Raw genomic sequence first — 19,722 nt, forward strand, 5'->3', positions numbered from 1 at the left:
GGGAAGCTGAAGAAGACATAGTAAATTCTAATGAAATGTGCAACGACCTAGAGCAGGGTTCTTCAAACTTGAGCCTACAGGCCATAAAAGGCCCTCGGAAGACAATTATCTGGCCCTCTGGGTGTTTTGCCCCGTTTGGTTTTTTTTTACTCAAAATTAGGTATATGCGGTCTGCACAGGAATTTGTTCATAGTTTTTGGTGTTTTTAAAACTTGGGCCAGTCCTCCAACGGGTCTGAGGGACAGTGAACTGGCCCCCTTTTTACAAAGTTTGAGGAGCCCTGGTCCATCCCACCTGAAATCATGAGAACATCTCAGGAACAGATATGACACCTTCAAAACTATAGAAGAAGACCCAGTGAGCTGTGGGAGGACATAATGGACATCATTTATTAAGAAAGCAAAAGTTCATTTAAATGACCAGAATATGACAAAGATGAAAGGATGTCAGAAGAGACGCTGATACTTGCACTTAATTAAAGAAGCTAATTCAAACTGGAAAAAACTGTTGAAGTCACAGTTGAATACAAAATCTCTAAGGGAAACTGAAGAAGACATAGTAAATTCTAATGAAATGTGCAAAGACCAAGAGCAGGGGTCCTCAAACTTGAGCCTGCAGGCCACAAAAGGCCCTCGGAGGACAATTATCTGGCCCTCAGGGTGTTTTGCCCCGTTTGGTTTATTTTACTCAAAATTAGGTATATGCGGTCTGCACAGGAATTTGTTCATAGTTTTTGGTGTTTGTAAAACTTGGGCCAGTCCTCCAACAGGTCTGAGGGACAGTGAACTGCTCCCCTGTTTACAAAGTTTGAGGAGCCCTGGTCAAACTCACCTGAAATCATGAGAACATCTCAAGAACAGATATGACACCTTCAAAACTATAGCAGAAGAACCAGTGAGCTGTGGGAGGACATAATGGACATCATTTATTAAGAAAGCAAAAGTTCATTTAAATGACCAGAATATGACAAAGATCAGAGGATGTCAGAAGAGACGCTGATACTTGCACTTAATCAAAGGAGCTAAATCAAACTGGAAAAAATTGATGAAGTCACAGTTGAATACAAAATCTCTAAGGGAAGCTCAAGAAGACATAGTAAATTCTAATGAAATGTGCAAAGACCTAGAGCAGGGGTCCTCAAACTTGAGCCCGCGGGCCACAAAGGCCCTCGGAGGACAATTATCTGGCCCTCGGGGTGTTTTGCCCTGTTTGGTTTATTTTACTCCAAATTAGGTATATGCGGTCTGCACGGGAATTTGTTTCTAGTTTTGGGTGTTTTTAAATTTTCGGCCAGTCCTCCAACGGGTCTGAGGCACAGTAAACTGCACCTCTGTTTACAAAGTTTGAGGAGCCCTGGTCCATCCCACCTGAAATTATGAGAACATCTCAAGAACAGATATGACACCTTCAAAAACTATAGCGGAAGCCTCAATGAGCTGTGGGAGGACATAATGGACATCATTTATTAAGAAATCAAAAGTTCATTTGAAAGACAAGAAGACAAATATCAAAAGATATCAGAAAACTTTGAAAGTGGGACTTAATCCTAGAGTGGCTACAGCAAATGGGAAAAAATGATGGAGTCACAGTTGAATACAAAATCTCATAGGGAAGCTCAAGAAGACATAGTAAATTCTAATGAAATGTGCAACGACCTAGAGCAGGGGTCCTCAAACTTGAGCCTACAGGCCATAAAAGGCCCTAGGAGGACAATTATCTGGCCCTCAGGGTGTTTTGCCCTGTTTGGTTTTTTTTACTCAAAATTAGGTATATGCGGTCTGCACAGGAATTTGTTCATAGTTTTTGGTGTTTTTAAAACTTGGGCCAGTCCTCCAACGGGTCTGAGCGACAGTGCACTGGCCCCCTGTTTACAAAGTTTGAGGAGCCCTGGTCCATCCCACCTGAAATCATGAGGACATCTCAAGAACAGATATGACGCCTTGAACAACTATCGCAGAAGCCTCAATGAGCTGTGGGAGGACATAATGGACATCATTTATTAAGAAAGCAAAAGTTCATTTAAAAGAAAAGAAAAAGACAGATATCAAAGGATATCCGAAAACTCTGAAAGTGGGACTTACTCGTAGAGTGGCTAAAGCACATGGGAAAAAATGATGGAGTCACAGTTGAATACAAAATCTCAAAGGGAAGCTCAAGAAGACATAGTAAATTCTAATGAAATGTGTAAAGACCTAGAGCAGGGGTCCTCAAACTTGAGCTCGCGGGCCTCAAAAGGCCCTCGGAGGACAATTATCTGGCCCTCGGGGTGTTTTGCCCCGTTTGGTTTTTTTACTCAAAATTAGGTATATGCGGTCTGCACAGGAATTTGTTCATAGTTTTTGGTGTTTTTAAAACTTGGGCCAGTCCTCCAACAGGTCTGAGGGACAGTAAACTGGCCCCCTGTTTACAAAGTTTGAGGAGCCCTGGTCCATCCCACCTGAAATCATGAGAACATCTCAGGAACAGATATGACACCTTCAAAACTATAGAAGAAGACCCAGTGAGCTGTGGGAGGACATAATGGACATCATTTATTAAGAAAGCAAAAGTTCATTTAAATGACCAGAATATGACAAAGATGAGAGGATGTCAGAAGAGACGCTGATACTTGCACTTAATCAAAGGAGCTAAATCAAACTGGAAAAAATTGATGAAGTCACAGTTGAATACAAAATCTCTAAGGGAAGCTCAAGAAGACATAGTAAATTCTAATGAAATGTGCAAAGACCTAGAGCAGGGGTCCTCAAACTTGAGCCCGCGGGCCACAAAGGCCCTCGGAGGACAATTATCTGGCCCTCGGGGTGTTTTGCCCCGTTTGGTTTATTTTACTCCAAATTAGGTATATGCGGTCTGCACGGGAATTTGTTTCTAGTTTTGGGTGTTTTTAAATTTTCGGCCAGTCCTCCAACGGGTCTGAGGCACAGTAAACTGCACCTCTGTTTACAAAGTTTGAGGAGCCCTGGTCCATCCCACCTGAAATTATGAGAACATCTCAAGAATAGATATGACACCTTCAAAAACTATAGCGGAAGCCTCAATGAGCTGTGGGAGGACATAATGGACATCATTTATTAAGAAATCAAAAGTTCATTTGAAAGACAAGAAGACAAATATCAAAAGATATCAGAAAACTTTGAAAGTGGGACTTAATCCTAGAGCGGCTACAGCAAATGGGAAAAAATGGTGAAGTCACAATTGAATACAAAATCTCATAGGGAAGCTCAAGAAGACATAGCAAATTCTAATGAAATGTGCAACGACCTAGAGCAGGGGTCCTCAAACTTGAGCCTACAGGCCATAAAAGGCCCTCGGAGGACAATTATCTGGCCCTCAGGGTGTTTTGCCCTGTTTGGTTTTTTTTACTCAAAATTAGGTATATGCGGTCTGCACAGGAATTTGTTCATAGTTTTTGGTGTTTTTAAAACTTGGGCCAGTCCTCCAACGGGTCTGAGGGACAGTGCACTGGCCCCGGGTTTACAAAGTTTGAGGAGCCCTGGTCCATCCCACCTGAAATCATGAGGACATCTCAAGAACAGATATGACGCCTTGAACAACTATCGCAGAAGCCTCAATGAGCTGTGGGAGGACATAATGGACATCATTTATTAAGAAAGCAAAAGTTCATTTAAATGACCAGAATATGACAAAGATGACAGGATGTCAGAAGAGACGCTGATACTTGCACTTAATCAAAGAAGCTAATTCAAACTGGAAAAAACTGTTGAAGTCACAGTTGAATAAAAAATCTCTAAGGGAAAGTGAAGAAGACATAGTAAATTCTAATGAAATGTGCAAAGACCAAGAGCAGGGGTCCTCAAACTTGAGCCTGCAGGCCACAAAAGGCCCTCGGAGGACAATTATCTGGCCCTCGGGGTGTTTTGCCCCGTTTGGTTTATTTTACTCAAAATTAGGTATATGCGGTCTGCACAGGAATTTGTTCATAGTTTTTGGTGCTTTTAAAACTTGGGCCAGTTCTCCAACGGGTCTGAGGGACAGTGAACTGGCCCCCTTTTTACAAAGTTTGAGGAGCCCTGGTCCATCCCACCTGAAATCATGAGAACATCTCAGGAACAGATATGACACCTTCAAAACTATAGCAGAAGACCCAGTGAGCTGTGGGAGGACATAATGGACATCATTTATTAAGAAAGCAAAAGTTCATTTAAATGACCAGAATATGACAAAGATGACAGGATGTCAGAAGAGACGCTGATACTTGCACTTAATCAAAGGAGCTAAATCAAACTGGAAAAAATTGATAAAGTCACAATTGAATACAAAATCTCTAAGGGAAGCTCAAGAAGACATAGTAAATTCTAATGATGTGTGCAAAGACCTAGAGCAGGGGTCCTCAAACTTGAGCCCGCAGGGCACAAAAGGCCCTGGGAGGAATATTATCTGGCCCTCGGGGTGTTTTGCCCCGTTTGGTTTTTTTACTCAAAATTAGGTATATGCGGTCTGCACAGGAATTTGTTCATAGTTTTTGGTGTTTTTAAAACTTGGGCCAGTCCTCCAACGGGTCTGAGGGACAGTGAACTGTCCCCCTTTTTACAAAGTTTGAGGAGCCCTGGTCCATCCCACCTGAAATCATGAGAACATCTCAAGAACAGATATGACACCTTCAAAAACTATCGCAGATGCCCCAATGAGCTGTGGGAGGACATAATGGACATCATTTATTAAGAAAGCAAAAGTTCATTTAAAAGACAAGAAAAAGAAAAATATCAAAGGATATCAGAAAACTCTGAAAGTGGGATTTAATCCTAGAGTGGCTACAGCAAATGGGAAAAAATGGTGAAGTCACAGTTGAATACAAAATCTCTAAGGGAAGCTCAAGAAGACATAGTAAATTCTAATGAAATGTGCAAAGACCTAGAGCAGGGGTCCTCAAACTTGAGCCCGCAGGCCACAAATGGCCCTCTGAGGACAATTATCAGGCCCTCCGTGTGTTTGCCCCTTTGGTTTTTCTTTTCAAAAGTAGTTATGTGCGGTCTGCACAGGAATTTGTTCTTGGTTTATGGAGTTTTCAAATTTTGGGCCAGTCCTCCAAAGGGTCTGAGGCACAGTAAACTGCACCTCTGTTTACAAAGTTTGAGGAGCCCTGGTCCATCCCACCTGAAATTATGAGAACATCTCAAGAACAGATATGACACCTTCAAAAACTATAGCAGACGACTCAGGGAGCTGTGGAAGGACATAATGGACATCATTTATTAAGAAAGCAAAAGTTCATTTAAAAGACAAGAAGAAGACAAATATCAAAATATATCAGAAAACTTTGAAAGTGGGATTTAATCCTAGAGTGGCTATAGCAAATGGGAAAAAAATGGTGAAGTCACAATTGAATACAAAATCTCATAGGGAAGCTCAAGAAGACATAGTAAATTCTAATGAAATGTGCAAAGACCTAGAGCAGGGGTCCTCAAACTTGAGCCCGTGGGCCACAAAGGCCCTCGGAGGACAATTATCTGGCCCTCGGGGTGTTTTGCCCCGTTTGGTTTATTTTACTCAAAATTAGGTATATGCGGTCTGCACGGGAATTTGTTTCTAGTTTTGGGTGTTTTTAAATTTTCGGCCAGTCCTCCAACGGGTCTGAGGCACAGTAAACTGTACCTCTGTTTACAAAGTTTGAGGAGCCCTGGTCCATCCCACCTGAAATCATGAGAATATCTCAAGAACAGATATGACACCTTCAAAAACTATAGCGGAAGCCTCAATGAGCTGTGGGAGGACATAATGGACATCATTTATTAAGAAATCAAAAGTTCATTTGAAAGACAAGAAAAAGACAAATATCAAAAGATATCAGAAAACTTTGAAAGTGGGACTTTATCCTTGAGTGGCTACAGCAAATGGGAAAAAATGGTGAAATCACAATTGAATACAACATCTCTAAGGGAAGCTCAAGAAGACATAGTAAATTCTAATGAAATGTGCAAAGACCTAGAGCAGGGGTCCTCAAACTTGAGCCCGCGGGCCACAAAAGGCCCTCTGAGGACAATTATCTGGCCCTCGGGGTGTTTTGCCCCGTTTGGTTTATTTTACTCAAAATTAGGTATATGCGGTCTGCACAGGAATTTGTTTCAAGTTTTTGGTGTTTTTAAATTTTCGGCCAGTCCTCCAACGGGTCTGAGGCACAGTAAACTGCACCTCTGTTTACAAAGTTTGAGGAGCCCTGGTCCATCCCACCTGAAATCATGAGAACATCTCAAGAACAGATATGACACCTTCAAAAACTATAGCAGAAGAACCAGTGAGATGTGGGAGGACATAAGGGACATCACTTATTAAGAATGCAAAAGTTCATTTAAATGACCAAAATATGACAAAGATCAGAGGATGTCAGAAGAGACGCTGATACTTGCACTTAATCAAAGGAGCTAATTCAAACTAGAAAAAATTGATGAAGTCACAGTTGAATACAAAATCTCTAAGGGAAACCCAAGAAGACATAGAAAATTCTAATGAAATGTGCAAAGACCTAGAGCAGGGGTCCTCAAACTTGATCCCGCAGGCCACAAAAGGCCCTCGGAGGACAATTATCTGGCCCTCGGGGTGTTTTACCCCGTTTGGTTTATTTTACTCAAAATTAGGTATATGCGGTCTGCACAGGAATTTGTTTCTAGTTTTTGGTGTTTTTAAATTTTTGGCCAGTCCTCCAACGGTTCGGAGGCACAGTAAACTGCACCTCTGTTTACAAAGTTTGAGGAGCCCTGGTGCATCCCACCTGAAATCATGAGAACATCTCAAGAACAGATAAGACACCTTCAAAAACTATAGCAGAAGAACCAGTGAGCTGTGGGAGGACATAATGGACATCATTTATTAAGAAATCAAAATTCATTTAAAAGACAAGAAAAAGACAAATATCAAAAGATATCAGAAATCTTTGAAAGTGGGACTTAAATCTTGAATGGCTACAGCAAATGGGAAAAAATGGTTAAATCACAATTGAATACAAAATCTCTAAGGGAAGCTCAAGAAGACATAGTAAATTCTAATGAAATGTGCAAAGACCTAGAGCAGGGGTCCTCAAACTTGAGCCCGCAGGCCACAAAAGGCCCTCGGAGGACAATTATCTGGTCCTCGGGGTGTTTTGCCCCGTTTGGTTTATTTTACTCAAAATTAGGTATATGCGGTCTGCACAGGAATTTGTTTCTAGTTTTTGGTGTTTTTAAATTTTTGGCCAGTCCTCCAACGGGTCTGAGGCACAGTAAACTGCACCTCTGTTTACAAAGTTTGAGGAGCCCTGGTCCATCCCACCTGAAATCATGAGAACATCTCAGGAACAGATATGACACCTTCAAAACTATAGCAGAAGACCCAGGAGCTGTGGGAGGACATAATGGACATCATTTATTAAGAAAGCAAAATTTCATTTAAATCACCAGAATATGACAAAGATCAGAGGATGTCAGAAGAGACGCTGATACTTGCACTTAATCAAAGGAGCTAAATCAAACTGGAAAAAATTGATGAATTCACTGTTGAATACAAAATCTCTAAGGGAAGCTCAAGAAGACATAGTAAATTCTAATGAAATGTGCAAAGACCTAGAGCAGGGGTCCTCAAACTTGAGCCCGCGGGCCACAAAGGCCCTCGGAGGACAATTAACTGGCCCTCGGGGTGTTTTGCCCCGTTTGGTTTATTTTACTCCAAATTAGGTATATGCGGTCTGCACGGGAATTTGTTTCTAGTTTTGGGTGTTTTTAAATTTTCGGCCAGTCCTCCAACGGGTCTGAGGCACAGTAAACTGCACCTCTGTTTACAAAGTTTGAGGAGCCCTGGTCCATCCCACCTGAAATTATGAGAACATCTCAAGAACAGATATGACACCTTCAAAAACTATAGCGGAAGCCTCAATGAGCTGTGGGAGGACATAATGGACATCATTTATTAAGAAATCAAAAGTTCATTTGAAAGACAAGAAGACAAATATCAAAAGATATCAGAAAACTTTGAAAGTGGGACTTAATCCTAGAGTGGCTACAGCAAATGGGAAAAAATGATGGAGTCACAGTTGAATACAAAATCTCATAGGGAAGCTCAAGAAGACATAGTAAATTCTAATGAAATGTGCAACGACCTAGAGCAGGGGTCCTCAAACTTGAGCCTACAGGCCATAAAAGGCCCTAGGAGGACAATTATCTGGCCCTCAGGGTGTTTTGCCCTGTTTGGTTTTTTTTACTCAAAATTAGGTATATGCGGTCTGCACAGGAATTTGTTCATAGTTTTTGGTGTTTTTAAAACTTGGGCCAGTCCTCCAACGGGTCTGAGCGACAGTGCACTGGCCCCCTGTTTACAAAGTTTGAGGAGCCCTGGTCCATCCCACCTGAAATCATGAGGACATCTCAAGAACAGATATGACGCCTTGAACAACTATCGCAGAAGCCTCAATGAGCTGTGGGAGGACATAATGGACATCATTTATTAAGAAAGCAAAAGTTCATTTAAAAGAAAAGAAAAAGACAGATATCAAAGGATATCCGAAAACTCTGAAAGTGGGACTTACTCGTAGAGTGGCTAAAGCACATGGGAAAAAATGATGGAGTCACAGTTGAATACAAAATCTCAAAGGGAAGCTCAAGAAGACATAGTAAATTCTAATGAAATGTGTAAAGACCTAGAGCAGGGGTCCTCAAACTTGAGCTCGCGGGCCTCAAAAGGCCCTCGGAGGACAATTATCTGGCCCTCGGGGTGTTTTGCCCCGTTTGGTTTTTTTACTCAAAATTAGGTATATGCGGTCTGCACAGGAATTTGTTCATAGTTTTTGGTGTTTTTAAAACTTGGGCCAGTCCTCCAACAGGTCTGAGGGACAGTAAACTGGCCCCCTGTTTACAAAGTTTGAGGAGCCCTGGTCCATCCCACCTGAAATCATGAGAACATCTCAGGAACAGATATGACACCTTCAAAACTATAGCAGAAGACCCAGTGAGCTGTGGGAGGACATAATGGACATCATTTATTAAGAAAGCAAAAGTTCATTTAAATGACCAGAATATGACAAAGATGAGAGGATGTCAGAAGAGACGCTGATACTTGCACTTAATCAAAGGAGCTAAATCAAACTGGAAAAAATTGATGAAGTCACAGTTGAATACAAAATCTCTAAGGGAAGCTCAAGAAGACATAGTAAATTCTAATGAAATGTGCAAAGACCTAGAGCAGGGGTCCTCAAACTTGAGCCCGCGGGCCACAAAGGCCCTCGGAGGACAATTAACTGGCCCTCGGGGTGTTTTGCCCCGTTTGGTTTATTTTACTCCAAATTAGGTATATGCGGTCTGCACGGGAATTTGTTTCTAGTTTTGGGTGTTTTTAAATTTTCGGCCAGTCCTCCAACGGGTCTGAGGCACAGTAAACTGCACCTCTGTTTACAAAGTTTGAGGAGCCCTGGTCCATCCCACCTGAAATTATGAGAACATCTCAAGAACAGATATGACACCTTCAAAAACTATAGCGGAAGCCTCAATGAGCTGTGGGAGGACATAATGGACATCATTTATTAAGAAATCAAAAGTTCATTTGAAAGACAAGAAGACAAATATCAAAAGATATCAGAAAACTTTGAAAGTGGGACTTAATCCTAGAGTGGCTACAGCAAATGGGAAAAAATGATGGAGTCACAGTTGAATACAAAATCTCATAGGGAAGCTCAAGAAGACATAGTAAATTCTAATGAAATGTGCAACGACCTAGAGCAGGGGTCCTCAAACTTGAGCCTACAGGCCATAAAAGGCCCTAGGAGGACAATTATCTGGCCCTCAGGGTGTTTTGCCCTGTTTGGTTTTTTTTACTCAAAATTAGGTATATGCGGTCTGCACAGGAATTTGTTCATAGTTTTTGGTGTTTTTAAAACTTGGGCCAGTCCTCCAACGGGTCTGAGCGACAGTGCACTGGCCCCCTGTTTACAAAGTTTGAGGAGCCCTGGTCCATCCCACCTGAAATCATGAGGACATCTCAAGAACAGATATGACGCCTTGAACAACTATCGCAGAAGCCTCAATGAGCTGTGGGAGGACATAATGGACATCATTTATTAAGAAAGCAAAAGTTCATTTAAAAGAAAAGAAAAAGACAGATATCAAAGGATATCCGAAAACTCTGAAAGTGGGACTTACTCGTAGAGTGGCTAAAGCACATGGGAAAAAATGATGGAGTCACAGTTGAATACAAAATCTCAAAGGGAAGCTCAAGAAGACATAGTAAATTCTAATGAAATGTGTAAAGACCTAGAGCAGGGGTCCTCAAACTTGAGCTCGCGGGCCTCAAAAGGCCCTCGGAGGACAATTATCTGGCCCTCGGGGTGTTTTGCCCCGTTTGGTTTTTTTACTCAAAATTAGGTATATGCGGTCTGCACAGGAATTTGTTCATAGTTTTTGGTGTTTTTAAAACTTGGGCCAGTCCTCCAACAGGTCTGAGGGACAGTAAACTGGCCCCCTGTTTACAAAGTTTGAGGAGCCCTGGTCCATCCCACCTGAAATCATGAGAACATCTCAGGAACAGATATGACACCTTCAAAACTATAGCAGAAGACCCAGTGAGCTGTGGGAGGACATAATGGACATCATTTATTAAGAAAGCAAAAGTTCATTTAAATGACCAGAATATGACAAAGATGAGAGGATGTCAGAAGAGACGCTGATACTTGCACTTAATCAAAGGAGCTAAATCAAACTGGAAAAAATTGATGAAGTCACAGTTGAATACAAAATCTCTAAGGGAAGCTCAAGAAGACATAGTAAATTCTAATGAAATGTGCAAAGACCTAGAGCAGGGGTCCTCAAACTTGAGCCCGCGGGCCACAAAGGCCCTCGGAGGACAATTATCTGGCCCTCGGGGTGTTTTGCCCCGTTTGGTTTATTTTACTCCAAATTAGGTATATGCGGTCTGCACGGGAATTTGTTTCTAGTTTTGGGTGTTTTTAAATTTTCGGCCAGTCCTCCAACGGGTCTGAGGCACAGTAAACTGCACCTCTGTTTACAAAGTTTGAGGAGCCCTGGTCCATCCCACCTGAAATTATGAGAACATCTCAAGAATAGATATGACACCTTCAAAAACTATAGCGGAAGCCTCAATGAGCTGTGGGAGGACATAATGGACATCATTTATTAAGAAATCAAAAGTTCATTTGAAAGACAAGAAGACAAATATCAAAAGATATCAGAAAACTTTGAAAGTGGGACTTAATCCTAGAGCGGCTACAGCAAATGGGAAAAAATGGTGAAGTCACAATTGAATACAAAATCTCATAGGGAAGCTCAAGAAGACATAGTAAATTCTAATGAAATGTGCAACGACCTAGAGCAGGGGTTCTCAAACTTGAGCCTACAGGCCATAAAAGGCCCTCAGAGGACAATTATCTGGCCCTCAGGGTGTTTTGCCCTGTTTGGTTTTTTTTACTCAAAATTAGGTATATGCGGTCTGCACAGGAATTTGTTCATAGTTTTTGGTGTTTTTAAAACTTGGGCCAGTCCTCCAACGGGTCTGAGGGACAGTGCACTGGCCCCGGGTTTACAAAGTTTGAGGAGCCCTGGTCCATCCCACCTGAAATCATGAGGACATCTCAAGAACAGATATGACGCCTTGAACAACTATCGCAGAAGCCTCAATGAGCTGTGGGAGGACATAATGGACATCATTTATTAAGAAAGCAAAAGTTCATTTAAATGACCAGAATATGACAAAGATGACAGGATGTCAGAAGAGACGCTGATACTTGCACTTAATCAAAGAAGCTAATTCAAACTGGAAAAAACTGTTGAAGTCACAGTTGAATAAAAAATCTCTAAGGGAAACTGAAGAAGACATAGTAAATTCTAATGAAATGTGCAAAGACCAAGAGCAGGGCTCCTCAAACTTGAGCCTGCAGGCCACAAAAGGCCCTCGGAGGACAATTATCTGGCCCTCGGGGTGTTTTGCCCCGTTTGGTTTATTTTACTCAAAATTAGGTATATGCGGTCTGCACAGGAATTTGTTCATAGTTTTTGGTGTTTTTAAAACTTTGGCCAGTCCTCCAACGGGTCTGAGGGACAGTGAACTGGCCCCCTTTTTACAAAGTTTGAGGAGCCCTGGTCCATCCCACCTGAAATCATGAGAACATCTCAGGAACAGATATGACACCTTCAAAACTATAGCAGAAGACCCAGTGAGCTGTGGGAGGACATAATGGACATCATTTATTAAGAAAGCAAAAGTTCATTTAAATGACCAGAATATGACAAAGATGACAGGATGTCAGAAGAGACGCTGATACTTGCACTTAATCAAAGGAGCTAAATCAAACTGGAAAAAATTGATAAAGTCACAATTGAATACAAAATCTCTAAGGGAAGCTCAAGAAGACATAGTAAATTCTAATGATGTGTGCAAAGACCTAGAGCAGGGGTCCTCAAACTTGAGCCCGCGGGGCACAAAAGGCCCTGGGAGGACTATTATCTGGCCCTCGGGGTGTTTTGCCCCGTTTGGTTTTTTTACTCAAAATTAGGTATATGCGGTCTGCACAGGAATTTGTTCATAGTTTTTGGTGTTTTTAAAACTTGGGCCAGTCCTCCAACGGGTCTGAGGGACAGTGAACTGTCCCCCTTTTTACAAAGTTTGAGGAGCCCTGGTCCATCCCACCTGAAATCATGAGAACACCTCAAGAACAGATATGACACCTTCAAAAACTATCGCAGATGCCCCAATGAGCTGTGGGAGGACATAATGGACATCATTTATTAAGAAAGCAAAAGTTCATTTAAAAGACAAGAAAAAGAAAAATATCAAAGGATATCAGAAAACTCTGAAAGTGGGATTTAATCCTAGAGTGGCTACAGCAAATGGGAAAAAATGGTGAAGTCACAGTTGAATACAAAATCTCTAAGGGAAGCTCAAGAAGACATAGTAAATTCTAATGAAATGTGCAAAGACCTAGAGCAGGGGTCCTCAAACTTGAGCCCGCAGGCCACAAATGGCACTCTGAGGACAATTATCAGGCCCTCCGTGTGTTTGCCCCTTTGGTTTTTCTTTTCAAAAGTAGTTATGTGCGGTCTTCACAGGAATTTGTTCTTGGTTTATGGAGTTTTCAAATTTTGGGCCAGTCCTCCAAAGGGTCTGAGGCACAGTAAACTGCACCTCTGTTTACAAAGTTTGAGGAGCCCTGGTCCATCCCACCTGAAATTATGAGAACATCTCAAGAACAGATATGACACCTTCAAAAACTATAGCAGACGACCCAGGGAGCTGTGGAAGGACATAATGGACATCATTTATTAAGAAAGCAAAAGTTCATTTAAAAGACAAGAAGAAGACAAATATCAAAATATATCAGAAAACTTTGAAAGTGGGACTTAATCCTAGAGTGGCTATAGCAAATGGGAAAAAAATGGTGAAGTCACAATTGAATACAAAATATCATAGGGAAGCTCAAGAAGACATAGTAAATTCTAATGAAATGTGCAAAGACCTAGAGCAGGGGTCCTCAAACTTGAGCCCGTGGGCCACAAAGGCCCTCGGAGGACAATTATCTGGCCCTCGGGGTGTTTTGCCCCGTTTGGTTTATTTTACTCAAAATTAGGTATATGCGGTCTGCACGGGAATTTGTTTCTAGTTTTGGGTGTTTTTAAATTTTCGGCCAGTCCTCCAACGGGTCTGAGGCACAGTAAACTGTACCTCTGTTTACAAAGTTTGAGGAGCCCTGGTCCATCCCACCTGAAATCATGAGAACATCTCAAGAACAGATATGACACCTTCAAAAACTATAGCAGAAGAACCAGTGAGATGTGGGAGGACATAAGGGACATCACTTATTAAGAAAGCAAAAGTTCATTTAAATGACCAAAATATGACAAAGATCAGAGGATGTCAGAAGAGACGCTGATACTTGCACTTGATCAAAGGAGCTAATTCAAACTAGAAAAAATTGATGAAGTCACAGTTGAATACAAAATCTCTAAGGGAAACCCAAGAAGACATAGAAAATTCTAATGAAATGTGCAAAGACCTAGAGCAGGGGTCCTCAAACTTGAGCCAGCAGGCCACAAAAGGCCCTCGGAGGACAATTATCTGGCCCTCGGGGTGTTTTACCCCGTTTGGTTTATTTTACTCAAAATTAGGTTTATGCGGTCTGCACAGGAATTTGTTTCTAGTTTTTGGTGTTTTTAAATTTTTGGCCAGTCCTCCAACGGTTCGGAGGCACAGTAAACTGCACCTCTGTTTACAAAGTTTGAGGAGCCCTGGTGCATCCCACCTGAAATCATGAGAACATCTCAAGAACAGATAAGACACCTTCAAAAACTATAGCAGAAGAACCAGTGAGCTGTGGGAGGATATAATGGACATCATTTATTAAGAAATCAAAATTCATTTAAAAGACAAGAAAAAGACAAATATCAAAAGATATCAGAAATCTTTGAAAGTGGGACTTAAATCTTGAATGGCTACAGCAAATGGGAAAAAATGGTTAAATCACAATTGAATACAAAATCTCTAAGGGAAGCTCAAGAAGACATAGTAAATTCTAATGAAATGTGCAAAGACCTAGAGCAGGGGTCCTCAAACTTGAGCCCGCAGGCCACAAAAGGCCCTCGGAGGACAATTATCTGGTCCTCGGGGTGTTTTGCCCCGTTTGGTTTATTTTACTCAAAATTAGGTATATGCGGTCTGCACAGGAATTTGTTTCTAGTTTTTGGTGTTTTTAAATTTTTGGCCAGTCCTCCAACGGGTCTGAGGCACAGTAAACTGCACCTCTGTTTACAAAGTTTGAGGAGCCCTGGTCCATCCCACCTGAAATTATGAGAACATCTCAAGAACAGATATGACGCCTTGAACAACTATAGCAGAAGACTCAGTGAGCTGTGTGCGGCCACAATGGACATCATTTGTTAAGAAAGCAAAAGTTCATTTAAATGACCAGAATATGACAAAGATCGGAGGATGTCAGAAGAGACGCTGATACTTGCATTTAATCAAAGGAGCTAAATCAAACTGGAAAAAATTGATGAAGTCACAGTTGAATACAAAATCTCTAAGGGAAACTCAAGAAGACATAATAAATTCTAATGAAATGTGCAAAGACCTAGAGCAGGGGTCCTCAAACTTGAGCCCGCAGGCCACAAAGGCCCTTAGAGGAATATTATCTGGCCCTCGGGGTGTTTTGCCCCGTTTGGTTTTTTTTAACTCAAAATTAGGTATATGTGGTCTGCACAGGAATTTGTTCATAGTTTTTGGTGTTTTTAAAACTTGGGCCAGTCCTCCAACGGGTCTGAGGGACAGTAAACTGGCCCCCTTTTTACAAAGTTTGAGGAGCCCTGGTCCATCCCACCTGAAATCATGAGAACATCTCAAGAACAGATAAGACACCTTCAAAAACTATAGCAGAAGAACCAGTGAGCTGTGGGAGGACATAATGGACATCATTTATTAAGAAATCAAAAGTTCATTTAAAAGACAAATATCAAAAGATATCAGAAATCTTTGAAAGTGGGACTTAATCCTTGAGTGGCTACAGCAAATGGGAAAAAATGGTGAAATCACAATTGAATACAACATCTCTAAGGGAAGCTCAAGAAGACATAGTAAATTCTAATGAAATGTGCAAAGACCTAGAGCAGGGGTCCTCAAACTTGAGCCCGCAGGCCACAAAAGGCCCTCGGAGGACAATTATCTGACCCTTGGGGTGTTTTACCCCGTTTGGTTTATTTTACTCAAAATTAGGTATATGCGGTCTGCACAGGAATTTGTTTCTAGTTTTTGGTGTTTTTAAATTTTCGGCCAGTCCTCCAACGGGTCTGAGGCACAGTAAACTGCACCTCTGTTTACAAAGTTTGAGGAGCCCTGGTCCATCCCACCTGAAATCATGAGAACATCTCAAGAACAGATATGACACCTTCAAAAACTATAGCAGAAGAACCAGTGAGATGTGGGAGGACATAAGGGACATCACTTATTAAGAAAGCAAAAGTTCATTTAAATGACCAAAATATGACAAAGATCAGAGGATGTCAGAAGAGACGCTGATACTTGCACTTGATCAAAGGAGCTAATTCAAACTAGAAAAAATTGATGAAGTCACAGTTGAATACAAAATCTCTAAGGGAAACCCAAGAAGACATAGAAAATTCTAATGAAATGTGCAAAGACCTAGAGCAGGGGTCCTCAAACTTGAGCCCGCAGGCCACAAAAGGACCTCGGAGGACAATTATCTGGCCCTCGGGGTGTTTTACCCCGTTTGGTTTATTTTACTCAAAATTAGGTATATGCGGTCTGCACAGGAATTTGTTTCTAGTTTTTGGTGTTTTTAAATTTTTGGCCCGTCCTCCAACGGTTCGGAGGCACAGTAAACTGCACCTCTGTTTACAAAGTTTGAGGAGCCCTGGTGCATCCCACCTGAAATCATGAGAACATCTCAAGAACAGATAAGACACCTTCAAAAACTATAGCAGAAGAACCAGTGAGCTGTGGGAGGACATAATGGACATCATTTAATAAGAAATCAAAATTCATTTAAAAGACAAGAAAAAGACAAATATCAAAAGATATCAGAAATCTTTGAAAGTGGGACTTAATCCTAGAGCGGCTACAGCAAATGGGAAAAAATGGTGAAGTCACAATTGAATACAAAATCTCATAGGGAAGCTCAAGAAGACATAGTAAATTCTAATGAAATGTGCAACGACCTAGAGCAGGGGTTCTCAAACTTGAGCCTACAGGCCATAAAAGGCCCTCAGAGGACAATTATCTGGCCCTCAGGGTGTTTTGCCCTGTTTGGTTTTTTTTACTCAAAATTAGGTATATGCGGTCTGCACAGGAATTTGTTCATAGTTTTTGGTGTTTTTAAAACTTGGGCCAGTCCTCCAACGGGTCTGAGGGACAGTGCACTGGCCCCGGGTTTACAAAGTTTGAGGAGCCCTGGTCCATCCCACCTGAAATCATGAGGACATCCAAGAACAGATATGACGCCTTGAACAACTATCGCAGAAGCCTCAATGAGCTGTGGGAGGACATAATGGACATCATTTATTAAGAAAGCAAAAGTTCATTTAAATGACCAGAATATGACAAAGATGACAGGATGTCAGAAGAGACGCTGATACTTGCACTTAATCAAAGAAGCTAATTCAAACTGGAAAAAACTGTTGAAGTCACAGTTGAATAAAAAATCTCTAAGGGAAACTGAAGAAGACATAGTAAATTCTAATGAAATGTGCAAAGACCAAGAGCAGGGCTCCTCAAACTTGAGCCTGCAGGCCACAAAAGGCCCTCGGAGGACAATTATCTGGCCCTCGGGGTGTTTTGCCCCGTTTGGTTTATTTTACTCAAAATTAGGTATATGCGGTCTGCACAGGAATTTGTTCATAGTTTTTGGTGTTTTTAAAACTTTGGCCAGTCCTCCAACGGGTCTGAGGGACAGTGAACTGGCCCCCTTTTTACAAAGTTTGAGGAGCCCTGGTCCATCCCACCTGAAATCATGAGAACATCTCAGGAACAGATATGACACCTTCAAAACTATAGCAGAAGACCCAGTGAGCTGTGGGAGGACATAATGGACATCATTTATTAAGAAAGCAAAAGTTCATTTAAATGACCAGAATATGACAAAGATGACAGGATGTCAGAAGAGACGCTGATACTTGCACTTAATCAAAGGAGCTAAATCAAACTGGAAAAAATTGATAAAGTCACAATTGAATACAAAATCTCTAAGGGAAGCTCAAGAAGACATAGTAAATTCTAATGATGTGTGCAAAGACCTAGAGCAGGGGTCCTCAAACTTGAGCCCGCGGGGCACAAAAGGCCCTGGGAGGACTATTATCTGGCCCTCGGGGTGTTTTGCCCCGTTTGGTTTTTTTACTCAAAATTAGGTATATGCGGTCTGCACAGGAATTTGTTCATAGTTTTTGGTGTTTTTAAAACTTGGGCCAGTCCTCCAACGGGTCTGAGGGACAGTGAACTGTCCCCCTTTTTACAAAGTTTGAGGAGCCCTGGTCCATCCCACCTGAAATCATGAGAACACCTCAAGAACAGATATGACACCTTCAAAAACTATCGCAGATGCCCCAATGAGCTGTGGGAGGACATAATGGACATCATTTATTAAGAAAGCAAAAGTTCATTTAAAAGACAAGAAAAAGAAAAATATCAAAGGATATCAGAAAACTCTGAAAGTGGGATTTAATCCTAGCGTGGCTACAGCAAATGGGAAAAAATGGTGAAGTCACAGTTGAATACAAAATCTCTAAGGGAAGCTCAAGAAGACATAGTAAATTCTAATGAAATGTGCAAAGACCTAGAGCAGGGGTCCTCAAACTTGAGCCCGCAGGCCACAAATGGCACTCTGAGGACAATTATCAGGCCCTCCGTGTGTTTGCCCCTTTGGTTTTTCTTTTCAAAAGTAGTTATGTGCGGTCTTCACAGGAATTTGTTCTTGGTTTATGGAGTTTTCAAATTTTGGGCCAGTCCTCCAAAGGGTCTGAGGCACAGTAAACTGCACCTCTGTTTACAAAGTTTGAGGAGCCCTGGTCCATCCCACCTGAAATTATGAGAACATCTCAAGAACAGATATGACACCTTCAAAAACTATAGCAGACGACCCAGGGAGCTGTGGAAGGACATAATGGACATCATTTATTAAGAAAGCAAAAGTTCATTTAAAAGACAAGAAGAAGACAAATATCAAAATATATCAGAAAACTTTGAAAGTGGGACTTAATCCTAGAGTGGCTATAGCAAATGGGAAAAAAATGGTGAAGTCACAATTGAATACAAAATATCATAGGGAAGCTCAAGAAGACATAGTAAATTCTAATGAAATGTGCAAAGACCTAGAGCAGGGGTCCTCAAACTTGAGCCCGTGGGCCACAAAGGCCCTCGGAGGACAATTATCTGGCCCTCGGGGTGTTTTGCCCCGTTTGGTTTATTTTACTCAAAATTAGGTATATGCGGTCTGCACGGGAATTTGTTTCTAGTTTTGGGTGTTTTTAAATTTTCGGCCAGTCCTCCAACGGGTCTGAGGCACAGTAAACTGTACCTCTGTTTACAAAGTTTGAGGAGCCCTGGTCCATCCCACCTGAAATCATGAGAACATCTCAAGAACAGATATGACACCTTCAAAAACTATAGCAGAAGAACCAGTGAGATGTGGGAGGACATAAGGGACATCACTTATTAAGAAAGCAAAAGTTCATTTAAATGACCAAAATATGACAAAGATCAGAGGATGTCAGAAGAGACGCTGATACTTGCACTTGATCAAAGGAGCTAATTCAAACTAGAAAAAATTGATGAAGTCACAGTTGAATACAAAATCTCTAAGGGAAACCCAAGAAGACATAGAAAATTCTAATGAAATGTGCAAAGACCTAGAGCAGGGGTCCTCAAACTTGAGCCAGCAGGCCACAAAAGGCCCTCGGAGGACAATTATCTGGCCCTCGGGGTGTTTTACCCCGTTTGGTTTATTTTACTCAAAATTAGGTTTATGCGGTCTGCACAGGAATTTGTTTCTAGTTTTTGGTGTTTTTAAATTTTTGGCCAGTCCTCCAACGGTTCGGAGGCACAGTAAACTGCACCTCTGTTTACAAAGTTTGAGGAGCCCTGGTGCATCCCACCTGAAATCATGAGAACATCTCAAGAACAGATAAGACACCTTCAAAAACTATAGCAGAAGAACCAGTGAGCTGTGGGAGGATATAATGGACATCATTTATTAAGAAATCAAAATTCATTTAAAAGACAAGAAAAAGACAA

The sequence above is a fragment of the Tenrec ecaudatus genome, chromosome 12 (genome assembly GCF_050624435.1).
Source record: "Tenrec ecaudatus isolate mTenEca1 chromosome 12, mTenEca1.hap1, whole genome shotgun sequence".
Taxonomy (NCBI): Eukaryota; Metazoa; Chordata; class Mammalia; order Afrosoricida; family Tenrecidae; genus Tenrec; species Tenrec ecaudatus.